At 37.5% G+C, this 15,601-nt stretch overlaps 1 protein-coding gene across 1 annotated transcript in view; it reads right to left on the reverse strand.

Moving 5' to 3' along the window:
• The window catches only part of LOC132134189 (D(2)-like dopamine receptor), a 57,513-nt gene extending 43,441 nt beyond the window's left edge, over positions 1 to 14,072 (reverse strand). Inside the window, exon 1 of the mRNA XM_059546983.1 lies at positions 13,774 to 14,072. The gene's annotated coding sequence lies outside the window, so the exon portion shown is untranslated. The remainder of the gene's footprint in view (positions 1 to 13,773) is intronic.
• Positions 14,073 to 15,601: the final 1,529 nt, after the last annotated feature.

A 15,601-nucleotide genomic window follows, 5' to 3' on the forward strand; every position in this document is an offset into this window, starting at 1 on the left:
ATCACCTGCTTACTCTCAGGCAGCTCTTTTTCATATGACTTGCATGGTATTTTCAGGACTTCTGGATCCATTCTAATCCATCTTTTTCTATTATTATTATACAAAGTTGTTATTAACAAAAAAAAAATTCTCTAATCTTGATCATCTCAGTCAGACACCTCAGTTTTCAGCACCACCAGTGGTAATTTTATATGGAAACTGCAGCAATGTATTTTATTTACCACCCCCCCCCCACCCACCCCAGTATGTTTACATATACGGTATGTAAAAGCAGTCTATAGTATGAAATGTGTCACCTTGTCCCACATACAACCTTTTACCGCAGCAAGAAGATACCCTGATATAGAAAGTCACTGAACAGATTAACCTTGATTCTAGACATTTCATAGTGCCTTAAATTACATCAGTGTGGACATTGCCAGGTTCTATATTACTGAAATCTAGTAATCTGCACTGAGTCTACCTCCAGATTCACTATTCAATATTATAGTTTCAAAATAAAGCTCTAAATGAATTGATGTCTTTTGTTTTGTACAAACTGAATACCAATGCTAGTAAAATCACATGGTCCTGATACCAGTTTGTGTACCATAGCAAAACTTTTATTTCAATATTTTTTATAATAAATTAATAAATAAATAAAAAGTTAATTATTAATGCTATTAATAATTAGAAGTAAATAATACATTAAAACATTAGCATTTAGCCTTCAAATATTGTTCAATTATGTAAGCATTTCATTAAAAAGGTCAAATTAAAGTAATAAAATAAAGTGCAAGCGCACATACTGACTGAAAAATCTGCCTATAATCAATAACCAATCAACAACTGGTGTATAGAACCAAGTCCCTACCCTACATTTTTTTTTTTACCGACAACAGCACAGGGCCCAGCTCCCCGATAATGCTCACTCTTAGCGCGCTAAGAAGACTCGAAAGATATATCTTACCAAAGTTGTTTATTTTCCTAAGTGTGTTCCCCGAAGTGTCCCGTAGGAAGCTTAACACGCTGCCTTTTATGTTCAACGTTACAAAGGCGCTGTCGTAAGTGAAGGTGCTGAATTAGTTGGCCTCGATTGCTCAGGAATCAATTTTCCACTTCACGCGAGGGTGCATTATGGCATTAAGAAAAACAACACATTCTATGCAAATGAAACATTCCTCAAATTATTACAGTAACATTTATTTTAACATAGTTTAAGTTAAATTAAATTATCAAATTGTGAGTAATATGTTCACACGATATGTTGTGACGGGTAGACAAACCGGGTATCCCTCGCTAATCATCCACCCTCCTTATCCCATTGTGCCACTTGTGCCACTTCTTGACATGGGTTTAACGACTTCTAAAAATTATTTAATACACTTTTATATTAATGGTAAGGTACTTTACAATCAGAATTGATTGGCAAGCAGCTGCAGTTACTCCTGTTTAATGCAGTTGTGACAAGTGGGGCAGGGCCGAGAGACGTGGGAACAGGAGGAAGGATATAAAACAGGAGCGACGATAGTGACGGACAAGAGAGGACCAGGCCTGGGTTTTATATCCATCCATCTCCTCCGTGGGACTCGAGACCGGTGGGTCGAGCAGGTGTCACTCATTTCCAATCACTCCACCGGCCTCGCTCCTGTTCCCACGTCTCTCGGCCCCGCCCCAGTCGTCACAGCAGTATTGATTGCCATTAGTTAATGTTTTCAATAAAAAACAACCTATCTACAAGGAACAGAGAAAGAGAGAGAGAGAGAGAGAGTTAGATACAGAATATGGTCGGGAAGCAACGTATAAAATGGCACCTAGCTTAGGCCGTAGCCCTCTCCCATGACCTCAAATGAAGCTCCCTGTAGCAAAAAACCTTAGCGCTGCAAGCTTAAGCCTGGCTCACACTACAGGATTTTAAAAATCCTAACCAATTATGAAATCTGGATGCAGCACACACATTAGGAGAATCTTCGCAGATTATCTTCCCTCAAATCTTAAACATGCACACACTACAAGATTTGAACATTGTGGCGCAATACACATGTAACAATACAACCTTCACAATCATCGGGAAGTAGGAGGCGGGAACCGGCGGACAATCAAAATTTAATTACAAAATAAACACAAAACAGCGCGTCAGCCCCTCACGGACGACTGACGCGCACAAATGAAAACCAAACACAACTAAAACCCAGGCCTGGTCCTCTCTCGTCCGTCACTGTCGTCACTCCGGTTTTATATCCCTCCATCTCCTCCTTGGGACTCGAGACCGGTGGGTCGAGCAGGTGTCACTCATTTCCAATCACTCCACCGGCCTCGCTCCTGTTCCCGTCTCTCTGCCCCGCAAACTTGTCACAACACACTACAAGATATCATTAAGATTATCATACCATAAGGAGCGCGTCACATGATCTCACGCAGCAGTTCGTCACTGATATTTGTTTACATATGTTAGCTAGCGTGCTAGCAGCTTTTTGCACTCGCCCAGTGCATTCAAAACTGAGGCGGTTTTTACTCCAGCGCTTCTCTTCTCCTTACGGTTGTGATGCGTTTTCGACACATTATACAGACTGTCGTGTTACTACAAAATGTCAAGAAACAGTTTCCTCTGTCTCCACTATCCAATGGAGCCATACATCAGCTGTTTTGCGCATTGGCTGTGAAAGTACTGACGTAATCATATAGCCATCATCATCCCGATTTAAATCCTAAATATCAAACATGTTTGATATTAATCGGGGCTGCCCTGATTTGTGTGCGAGCAGATAGGGAGGTGCAAGATTCGATCGGTGAACGCCTCACATTACCATATAATCCACGCCAAACATCGGGACCGATCGAGGTGCTTGACAAGATGTTTGCTCCGATTCTCAAGAGGGGGAAATCGGGGCTAAATCGGGCAAAAAATCCTGTAGTGTGAGCCAGGCATTTGCTGGACTTCAGGGCTTAAAGCGAAATTCCGCAGGTCTGAGAAAGTCCAGCAGCTCCATAATGAGTCTTTTTGGGAGGCAATTTTTTTTTAATATAGCCACGTCAGGCAAAATGTAAAAAGGGCTTAAGTTTTGCCGAAATTATTTTTTGACATGGACTAAATGGTTCCGCGGCCGGCGCTGTCTTTGATTCAATACAAGGACACGTTCGATCGCTGCCATAGTTGGTCGCTTTACTGGACACCACCATGCATACCCATTTATAGATCTTAGCCATTTAGAGCCAAATAGTTTGCCAGATTTTAATTATCAAAAGTGATTGCCAATTTAAACACTATAATGACATTATGAAAAATCTTAGGCTAATTACCACCATATTAAATCTGAAACCATACAAAGTCAACTTCATAAATAGGCCTGTATCCATTGCGAACATATTTTATTATTAGTCTTAAAATGCCAATAACATAAAATCATTGTTGAGCCACAACATTGTCAACATACCATAGTTTGACTTGTACTGTGCTGAGCTGATTTCTTAAGACTGCTGCACAGTGATGGCGACTAGCGTCTTGAGATCAAACAATGCTAAGAGAGAGCTTACGAATGGTCCAGACCAACATTGCGAAAGTGTGACTTACAGAAGATATACTTAGCATACGGACATGACGTGAATCGTGCCATAACGTTAAGAGAGAGGTTAAGGAATAGGTTAAGAACTACTTTGCGATAAGAGCGTTTTGGGGAACCGGGCCTGGGACAATATCACGCAATCTGATTGTACGCATAACAAATGCCAGTTATGAATTACACAGATGGGGAGCACAGCATTTTTTATAAAAATAACGACATAGCTGGTATCATGATGCCTTCGTGTACTATCAAATTATGAGCTTGACAAATTCAAGCGGTCGACTTCATATTGCTTTCATATGCAATTTTTAACTACCACATTCCTATTTACGATCATTCTGATAGCACATGAAGGCAGCATCAGTGAAAACAGGCAGAGACAATGGTAGCTTTAGCAATATTAGCCTTACAGAGAGCTAGGAAGATTTTCTGTTGTTGTATTTTTTTAAACTCTTATTTTGAAGTTTGTTTGGTTCTGTTGTATTTGTATTTAAGTGTTTTCAATTAATAAACAGTTATTGATTGAAATGTTATTAAAGAATCATACATTTAGACTGGTATACAAGTATATTACTGAAATAATGAGAAATTTATTTTTTTTCTTTTAATTTTTGAAGCTTGACAGCCCCATTCAAAACCTTTAAATGGAAAAGTTCAGCATGTTTTCTATAAAGCTAGATATAAATGGGAGCCATCAGTACTGAAAAATCAATAAGCAATTTTCTTAATATTTAAGTATGAAAACATCCTTATAAATTATGTACGGTAAGCAAAGAGTTTCTGAAAAATAACTGACTGCACCATTTTCCCCTGTATGTCCTAGGTGGATTAAGTTACCAGTCCACATTCAATATTTAAGGCTCTTGACTGACAGTCTTTCCCAATGAAATGACAAGGCAAAATTCACTGTATCGATATGCCTAGACATATCTGTAGGTGCTAAACCCTCTGTTTAGCTGATACACATTGTACCACAAACACACAGAGATACATAAAAAAGTCTGTACACGGATGCATGAAATTTGCTCCAAAACTGTGTGTACAAAAAAAAACCCTTACATACTGTGTGAATACAGTACAGCTCCAAAAAAGCATCTAAATTTCAAAAGCAATATAGAAAATTAGAAAAAGTGGGAGGAGGTCTTACATTTCAAGAAAAAGTTACAAAATAGGGCACCCTTATTGCTAAAAAACATATGATGATACACACTACAAGAGAAATGGATATTGAAAATGGGTCCTTTCATCCTACTGATATTAAACTAAAAATTGAAAAACCACCTGCACCTCTGACATTAAATCACACCTATAGGCATCTGCACAAGAGCTGGATGGCTAAATTATCAAATTCATTCTATAGACACTAAATATCTCCTTTCACTGCTACTGTTGAACCAGAAGCTGTACCTGAATCTACAAAGAAGCACAGTGACCTGTGTGAAAAGGTGGAAATCTCTTAACATTTAACCACAACCAGTCAGTTTGATTCAATATAAAAGACATCACCTCTGCTGACCCTGCACGTTAATCTGAGACATAATGGCTCTCTATTTCTCTGCTGTCACGGGATCTTAAGGTGAATTGTTTTTTGAAATGGTTGAGAAATTTCCAGATACACCCCAGCAACCTCGACACAGAAGGTTAATGTAAATGGATTTTTCATTTAACAAGCTGTTGGAAGAATAAGATTATAATAATGGTTGTCGTGCCATAATTTTACATGCGTTTAAAAAAAAAAAAAAAAAAATTTTAAAACAGATTTTGATCTACTATATTGACATGAAAAGATCTTTAAATTATACTTTAATGATAGTTCAGTGTATATTCAATTCAATATAAGTTTATTTGTATAGTGCTTTTCACAATGCAAGTTGAAAAATAAGATAAGGTACATATAGACTGTAGAATAGGGTAAGATACATCAGTTGAGCCACAGGGAAATATATAATTTTCAAACCCATTTATATTTAAGGAATATTTCTTATAAATAGAAATTATAAACAAACATCTCAAACACAGTGTCATATAAATGTTCCTAAAAATGCTGGGCTACATTCTTTCCAGAAATGTACTACGATAACCATAATTTAATAATCTAATACAGTTATTACAGATACATATAGAAATGGAGGGGGGGGGGGGGGTAAATTTACATTTACAAAAGAGCAAAAGAATAAAAAAAATAGCAGATTTTATAATGTCAAGAAATTTTGACAAATGTGTAAAAATCTTTTTTGTGTAAAAATGTGTAAAGAGCTTTTGTAAAAAGCAATAAATTCCAATAAGAAAAAAAGTCATTATCTTTGGACATAATTGTAAATTAACTTTCAAGGTTTTCAAGGTTAACTTTCAAGGTTAACTTTTCAAGGCGGAGAAGCACTATAACAAGCCTCAGATGAGCTCATTAGGACTCTGTGACCATGCTGTATCCTAACAACCATGTCTTGAGCAGCCCCTGCCTGTTTCCTATATTGGAGGGTGCCTTCTAGCCTCAAGGGTCAAGCAAGACCTCTCCTGTTACAGGAGTTTGGGAAACAGCATGAAACAAACGATGATTTGGGGCTGAAACACCCCTGATGATTTCCTGACCAGTGTTTAAGGGAGTTTTTTTTTCATGGTAAAGCAACTTGATCTATTTATAAAAATAATTGTTGTACAGCATTTTAAATTATGCAGCGTTTATTCATCCGGGGCAGGCAGTGTGTAAAGTTCATCCATATTAGAAACATGAGGATGTGATGACGAGTGTGTCCTAAGTTAATTTGCTATATGCCATTAACATATACTGTAACAGATGTGACACATTAATCAAGTATTTAGTGGACAGATGTGTATATAGCATTTTTCTTCTGTGTGTCAAGTTTGTTGGTTAAAGTAATATTCAAATCATTTTACATTTACATTTAATCACTTAGCTTTTATCCAAAGTGACTTACAAATGAGAACAATAGAAGCAGTCAGGTCAACAAGAGAACAAGAACAGTATACAAGTGCCATGACAAGTCTCAGTTAGTCTAGTATAGAACGCATAGGTAGGTTTTTTTTATATAAAATTAAAAGACAAGAAAAGGAAAAGTGCTAGTGTTAGTTGGTTAAGTGCAGGCGAAAAAGATGAGTCTTTAGATGTTTCTTGAAAATGAGTAAAGACTCAGCTGTACGAATTGAGATTGGGAGGTCATTCCACCAGCTGGGCACAGTCCAGGAAAAGGTCCGTGAGAGTGATTTTGAACTTCTTTGGGATGGTACCACAAGGCGTCGATCACTTGCAGAGCGCAAACTTCTGGAGGGCACATAAGATTTAACCAATGAGTTTAGGTAAGTTGGTGCCGTGCCAGTGGTCATCTTGTAGGCTAGCATCAGTACCTTGAATTTGATGCGAGCAGCTTCTGGTAGCCAGTGTAACCTGATGAGGAGAGGAGTAATGTGAGCTTTTTTTGGCTCATTCGAGACAACCCTCGCTGCTGCATTCTGGATCAATTGCAGAGGCTTGACAGTACATGCAGGAAGGCCCGCCAGGAGAGCATTACAATAGTCCAGTCTGGAGAGAACAAGAGCTTGGACAAGAAGTTGGGTTGCTTGCTCTGACAGGAAGGGTCTAATCTTCCTAATGTTGTATAAGGCAAACCTGCAGGACCGGGTAGTTGTAGCAATGTGGTCTGTGAAGCTTAACTGATGATCCATCACAACTCCTAGGTTTCTAGCTGTCCTCGAAGGAGTAATGGTTGATGAGCCCAGCTGTATAGAGAAGTTGTGATGAAGCAATGGGTTAGCTGGAATCACCAGGAGTTCTGTCTTCGTAAGGTTAAGCTAAAGGTGATGGTCATTCATCCAGCTAGAGATGTCACTCAGACAGGCTGAAATGCGAGCAGCTACCGTCGGGTCATCTGGTTGGAATGAGAGGTAGAGTTGGGTGTCATCAGCGTAGCAGTGATAAGAAAACCCATGCTTCTGAATGACAGATCCTAATGATGTCATGTAGATGGAGAAGAGAAGTGGTCCAAGTACTGAGCCTTGAGGAACCCCAGTAGCAAGGTGGTGTGACTTTGAAACATCACCCTTCCAAGACACACTGAAGGATCTGTCAGAGAGGTAGGACTTAACCCACAGGAGTGCTGTTCCAGAGATGCCCATCCTTCTGAGGGTGGACAGGAGAATCTGGTGATTAACAGTGTCAAAAGCAGCAGAAAGGTCCAGTAAGATGAGTACTGAAGATTTTGAAGCTGCTCTTGCTAGTCGCAGGGCTTCAGTAACCGAGAGCAGAGCAGTCTCAGTTGAGTGGCCACTTTTGAAGCCAGATTGGTTGCTGTCCAGGAGGTTGTTCTGTACAAGGAACATAGAAAACTGGTTGAACACAGCTCGCTCAAGAGTCTTTGCAATGAATGAAAGAAGGGATACTGGTCTGTAGTTTTCAAGAAGCGCTGGATTTAGAGATGGTTTCTTGAGCAGTGGGCTTACCCGAGCCTGCTTGAATGCTGAGGGAAATGTTCCAGAGTGAAGAGAGGAGTTGATAACGTGAGTAAGCGAAGGTATGACTGAAGAAGAGATCGCTTGAAGGAGGTGAGTGGGGATCGGATCAAGTGGACAAGTAGTAGGATGATTGGACAGGAGAAGTTTGGAGACGTCCATCTCTGAGAGTGGGGAGAAGGAGGAGAAAGAGTGTGCATCGGTCATTGTGAAGTTGTCCTCAGTCTGCGGTGTGGAGAATTGGTCACTGATGGATCTTGTCTTATTTGTGAAGAAAACTGCAAAGTCGTCCGCTGTAAGAGTCGATGGAGGAGGTGGTGGCAGCGGATTAAGAAGAGAAGAGAAAGTCTTGAAGAGTGTCCGAGTGTCACAACAGCTGTTAATTTTGTTGTGGTAGTAGGATGTTTTAGCCGTGAAGACATTTGCAGAGAAAGAAGAGAGGAGAGACTGATACACACTGAGTTTCTTGATTTCTGCCATTTCCTCTCTGCAGCCCTGAGTTTAGAGCGATGTTCACGGAGAACCTCAGACAGCCAGGGGGCAGATGGGGCGGTGCGTGCTGGTCTAGACAACAGTGGGCAAAAGTTGTCCAAGCAAGATGTTAAAGTGGAGCAAAGAGTGTCCGTAGCGCTGTTCGTGTCCAGAGCAGAGAACTGAGAGAGTGCAGGAAGCGAGGATTAAACCACAGAAGATAGGCGAGTAAGTACTAGGTTAGCAGTAATGAGGAAGTGGTCTGAGGTGTGCAGTGGAGCAACTGAAGAGTTGTCCACAGAGCAACAGCGCGTGTAGATGAGGTCCAGTTGGTTGCCTGATTTGTGAGTCGCTGTAGTAGACACTAGCTTGAGATCAAATGAGGTGAGCAGAGTTTTGAAGTCAGCAGCCTGGGGTTTATCTAGGTGGATGTTGAAGTCACCAAGCAGTACCAGAGGAGTACCATCTTCAGGAAAGTTTCAGTGCAGTGCAGTGATTTTTTTTTTTTTTTTACTTTTAAGGCATAGTTCGCCAAAAAAAGGAAGTTTCAGTCATCATTTACTTACCCTCATGTCATTCCAAAGACTTTTGTATTGCGAAAACCAGTGAGGTTTGTTCTTGCATGTTACGTATGTTTGTGCTTCAGTTTACCATATTTGATGTGCTCTATGTATGTATGTTGATCAGAGATTATGTGAATAAAAGTCTAATTTAAATCTTTTTAATTATATAAAGTTATCATGTTTCCTCACGATAACAACTAGATAAAACTTCTCAACGGATTACTTTTATGGTACTTTTATGTACTTTTGAAAGTTTGAAAATTTTGATTACATAAAGGGGGTCATCTGATGCTGCTAAAAAGAACAATATTTGGTGTAATAAAATCTGTTTATGTGGTTTTATTACCACATAAACAGATTTTATTAAAAATCTGTTTATGTGGTTTTATTAACATATTTTATTAGGTATTTTCCACATACTTGTTCATTTTTATTTCCCCGCCTTCTGAAACGTGTAAATTTTTAAAAGGCTCATCGGACTGAAAAGCGAGGTGTGCTCTGATTGGCCAGCTATCCAGTGTGTTGTTATTGGCTGAATACCTCAAGCGTGTAACAGAAATGTTACACCCTTAACATATTGTGATGCCCTGTCTGGCCAGAGTGACGAAACATAAACATAAAACCCATTATAATCATGATTTAAACATGATTTCTAGTCGTGTCCTCTTTTGGAAGGCAAAACAAAGTTGTTTCACTTTCTCAATGAAACTGTGTCACACTGCGGCCTTGCGTGAGCAGAGGCTGGAGGCCTAGAGTGAACCAGCTTGAGTATGCAGAGGTGGGCTTGAGAACGGCGTGGTCGGCTGGTTCTACGAAGGAGCGTCCGTTTGGCTTGAGGCGTTTGGTTGTGACGACCCCGGGCTGGACTCTGCTTCGTTCACAGTGAAACCCGATCCGACAATCCACAGTGCAAAGTTGATGTTTTTCCTCAGCGACCAGCATGGATCAGCTCCAGGCATGACGAAGCGGATACCATCCCTTTTTAGGAAGGCCGAACAAAGTAGTTTTACTATCACAGTGTAACACACAGCGTGTATACAACATGGCGCGAACATTTGGGCGACGTTATGCAAATCTTCCCACATAGTGATGTAGATATTGTGGGGGCGTGTTAGAGCGAGCTATTTAAGGGGGTGTGGACGAGTCTTAACTTTTATAAAGATAATCTCTTTGGATTTGAGACTTTAGTCTTTGCAACTTCACAGATCTTCTTTATGCACCAAGAGCTTGTAACACTCCAAAGAGAAAGGAAAATTTTAATTGCATCATATGACCCCTTTTATTTATATTAGCAAGATAAATTAAGTCTTGTGAGTTTGGAATGACACTAGAGTGAATAAATATTGATAGAGTTTAAATTTTTTAATGAACTAACCCAATAAGGAGTAGAAAAAAACATTTTTTTCTCTATTCACAAATAGAACAGAGCAGCTGCAATGTTACAATGTCAGAAATATGAAAATCCCAGTATATAAATGCATGTTTAAATACTGCAAGAAGTGCAATTTTTTTTATTTAATATAATTTCTTAAAATGTTCTATGTTTACCTAACACCAAAAAGTTACTATGGTAAAATAATAATACAATAAAACAAGATATTTTTTTAAACAGTGTAAAAGTTTTTTAAAGACATTTATGTAGTTTAATCTCATAGTGACTATACCTGTGTAGCTCCAAAAAGGACACAAAAGCACCACTGAAGTAGTCAGAATGATTAGTAGACTTCGTTTCAAGTCATCTGAGGTTTTTTTGTGAGAAACAACATGACATTTCAGTAGTTGTTAACTGAAAATATGCACTGATGTCAAATGTCACTTAAGTAAATAACACTTAAGCCCATAATACGGCATTTTTTCTTATGACATATATTTGTCGTTATCATTATGCTATTAAATATATTTTTTTATTATTATAGTTTAAATTAAAATAATAATTATACTTTTTTTTGCATTCAAAATTTCCTCCAATGCAACTTAAGAAATGTGCATCTTAGTTTAGGGTTTAACATGGTTGTAAAATGTCTGAATGACTCTCCAGCTGGGCCTGCACTTGCTGAAGCATGCATATTTTTGAGACAGCATTTATTTAAGTTTGCCCATGGTTATGATCCATAGCATTAGTCATGGTCTAAAGCCCCTTATGTCTCTGCCCTGTCCTCTAAATTAAACAGAATCACGTAGTGGACAGCAAGGTAAACAGAAAACAAGAAATGTCTTGAAAGATTCAAAAATGTCTGTTAAAATTGGTCTTCCTATGAGTTAGATGTCATGTCCGATATACAGAGGTATAAGGGTATAAAGTCTTTCATAACACTGTGACCCTTGAAATGCTTTCACTGTAGTGCAATCTGTAAATAGCAATCTATCGTGAACTGTATAGTTAACTAAATCACTGTGGTGACATTTACGAGACACCGATTTTCTGAGACGACTTGTGTTCAGCAATACTAATGTTTTTTTTCACCATCTGCTATCAAATATATTTAGACCATAATGTGCTGTATTCAGATCTGCTGATTTTTCACAATAGGCTGAGTTCACTACTTCCAAAGAAAGGACATAAAATGAGAGACTTATTTTTTTGCTTCTCATAAAATCTGTGAAATCCATGGGTATATTTTCAGTCTGTGCACTAAAACCATATAGTGTACTTAATTTTGCTGTGAGAGCCTATCGCATCTGGTATAGAGATACGCAACATGGCCGACAGCCCCTGCTATCTGTTGTCATATTTTTAATTATAGCTGAACCTTGCATCAATACCAGAAACATTTTTGATCAATAAGTAATTGTCACATTAATGCGGCTCATTATCTGTTCTACTTGATCTCAAAGGTTTAAAATGTTCTTCTTGATAGCTGTTGTGTAACACTGCCCCCTGTTCTACAAGCCCCTAAAAACAGGCTCTGTTAAATAACAAAAGGGCAGTCTGTAGTGTGTGCCTTTTCCTCCATGGAAATGTCAAGAAAATGCTCTCAGGGCCACGCCTCTCCACGCAAGAAGCCCCAGGGTTAGAAAAATCTCCTATAGACATTTTCAGTTACTTTTATTTTTCCACATAAAAGTAGTTCTCATGTGCTTTATGCCTATACTGGCATTCTTCAATGCACGCTTGTTCTAAACATGAGATCAATTTTGAAGCAGAGGCAGACCATTCCATTCATCATATTTTCTTCCTCATGTCAAACCGAGTCAGTTTCACATATTGCACTCTTGCAGAGATTAATATTACTAAAAAATCTGCAGGTACTACAGAATACTATTATGTTCTGTAAACAGACAAGCACTCCATTAACTTATGAACACCGTCTCTCCTACTTGACTGGATGTAAATTATTTAGGACAGATTATTCTTGGCAGTAAATAGATTCACTTTGCCAACTGTCTAAGATTAGGGAACTTGGTAGATTAGTAAAAGAAGGAAAGCAAGCGTTTTTTAATTTACTGTAGTAAAGGGTCCAAAATGTGAAAAAGCGCAAACTAAAATGGTGCCAGAACATGTTTGTGGCTAATCTAAAATGATAATTAAGAAGTGATTATGTAAATGACCCCCCCCCCCCCCAACCCCACACCCCAAAACCTCTTGGAATAATGCCTGGGTTCACATAAGATGCTCTTCACCTCTCTGTTTATTAAACAATGTTTAATCAATTCTGTACTCACACATCTATTTACTCAATAATACCTCAACCCACTATGTCCAAATACAAAATACTGTTAAATATAGAAGTATATATATATATATATATATATATATATATATGTGTGTGTGTGTGTGTGTGTGTGTGTAATATTATAATTATAATTATTATTTATTTTTTTAATTAGACAATTAATTTAATGTTTTATGAAGTATAAAGTATGAATGATATAATTTACTGTGAAATCTATACTACACTCAAGTGCTATCCAAAAGCTTTACCCACAGTACATTTCTCAGTGTCAAAGGGGTTTAAGTGCAGTTACGCCCTTTTGGCACCAACTGGTTTAGTGTTCAGTGTTAAGTCTTTTGGTTTCTAATGAATATCTCCAAAGTTATTTAGAATTTACTTGTGCCCTTTTGGCAGTAAAAAGAGCTCACCAAGAGCTTTCATTATATATATATACATATATACACATCTCCATTTCACCCAAAATGTCACTTACACCCTTCTGGTTCTCACCCCTCATTTTTGTGAAACGCAAAATCATCATGGCTATATTTTGATACATATTAATATTTATATTTATTACGTTATGTTAATGATGTTATGGCATAAAAGGCTACTGTTGTGTTTAGCAATATATTTTAAGATACAAAGAGATTTTAATAGTTTGAGAAGGTTGGAATATAAACATTATATGTTGTATGCGTTTGTGAACTTTAAAATATACAGGCAGCAAATGCCAAATGATAATATGTGAATTTCTGGCAACCACAGCTGGTCTTCCCTGTAAATCTGACATAAGTGCATTCGGGCAGTCTAGCCTACTTCAGTTGCTTAAGTAATCAGAAAACGCATTTTTATGCATGGCAACCAAAAAGTTACGCTATACTAATTATTATTATTATAATTAATTATTATTATTAATTTTTTACGAAGACTTAATTAATTTTTTACAAACAGAAGCAATAGCAAAACCTGTCTAAAAACCTAATTCATTTAACTGATAATTTCAAACAAGTAGACTCGTATTTGTTTTTAGAGGGGGAAAAAAGATCGAATTTAATAGTTTTGTAACATGCACCTCACCTTCAAGCCATAGGATTTTACGAATGAGCACAGTTCTTCTGTCCTATTATATCCACAAGTTCTTGATGTTTATCATCTTTTCCACGCACATGCTGAAACTGTCCATACTCGTTTGTGCCAAAGCGTTCTGTGTTCTCGAACTATGCAAGATGCTAAAGAATTTCACTTGACTGAATCAAAAGTCAAAGTTTATTTTTTTTATTCTAATTTATTCTAGTCTTGCATCTGAATTTAAGAGCCAGTTTTAAATAGTTACATCAAGTGCGTGCTGTCAGCAGCAGAGTGCGAATGCCGGGCGCAGCTCCTCTCTCACATCCAGCAGTATGAGCGCGTGGCAGGTAGGAGGCGGAGTTAACTGATCTCAACACGAGCGCGTGTTCAAATGCCCAGAGGATCCAACGACAGACGAACACAAAGTACAATACAAACCCAATTCCGGGAAAAATATAAAAATAAAATAAAAATAAAAAACTGTCAAATGTAACAGCGGGAATGCATGAATGCCACTTGGGAAAATCAAAATACTATTGTAATAGTACAGAAACAATTCTACATTCCCAGGAATAAAGGTACAAAAAGCTGTTCCTGGAGCTGAATTATAAGATTTAGGTACTAATAGGCAACTGCAAATAAGGTAAATAAGTATATAATATATAAACATCACTTACAATATCAAAAGTATTTCTCTTATGAGTGATATTCTGTTAATTATGTTCATCTGTTATTTTTGGCAGTCAACTTATTGTCGGATCATCAGTCATGAAAACCTTTTTTTGAGTGAGCCGATTGCTCACATAAAAAAATAAAATAAACTAATAATAAATATATAGTTTCATTTTAAAGTGAAAAGTGGTGATATATTTGACATATGAGTGGGTATGTTGTTGACTTAATTTTTAATTAGTCTTCTCATTATTACCATCATTTATTTTGTGGGTGTTTACACAACACAAAAGACAACAGACTAATATGTTTGCTTACATGCTCATGCACTACAAATCATCTTGCACCATTCCCCAGCCAGCTGGTTGACTTACAATGTTTATCTTTGCACATGTACAGTACTATGGGAAGCATTCATATTGTCTATATATTTTTCTTTTTCAGTCTATGTATAAGTAAACATTTAGATATAGCATATTTAAAGTCAAAATCTGTCAGTAGGTTAGTTGTTTATAGGTGTAGTATTATGTGAAGCATGCATATAGTTTGTATTTGTTAGCTTATGAAGAGGTAAACATTTACTGTATATATAGTATTTATAGTCAAAATCTTTCAGTAGGTTAGTTATGTATAGGTTTATACTGTTTTACTTAATTTTTGTATGTCTGTATTTATGTAGCACCATGGTCCTGTGAGGAACGACATTTCATTCCACTGTATGTCCACACATGTAGCGGAATGACAATAAAGCTCGACTTGACTTGAACACATTTTTCAACTAAAAACAGAAACAATTTTGTGCATGTTGGCCATTCATTTACACGACAAAGGCATTTTGGGGGCCTGAAAATGCAAACTTTTTAAAATAGGTTTCAAAGTGCAAATGTTTGAAAACGATACCGTTATTGTCTCTGTATAAAGTACGAAAACAATAATATGTGAAAATTATTTGTTCTATAGGAATATTTTTGTTTACGTGTGTAGGTTTTTTTTCTTTTTAACAAAGTGACATCCCCAACTACTGGTCTGAAATGCATAATAAAACATTTTCATTCGTTTTGACAATGTGGCCGTCTATGCAAACATTTTCAAATATGCAAAGGAAAAATGCTTCCATTTTTAGTCCTAATATTGTCACGTAAACGTACTCTCAGACTGATTCATG

The sequence above is a fragment of the Carassius carassius genome, chromosome 4, assembly GCF_963082965.1.
Source record: "Carassius carassius chromosome 4, fCarCar2.1, whole genome shotgun sequence".
Taxonomy (NCBI): domain Eukaryota; kingdom Metazoa; phylum Chordata; class Actinopteri; order Cypriniformes; family Cyprinidae; genus Carassius; species Carassius carassius.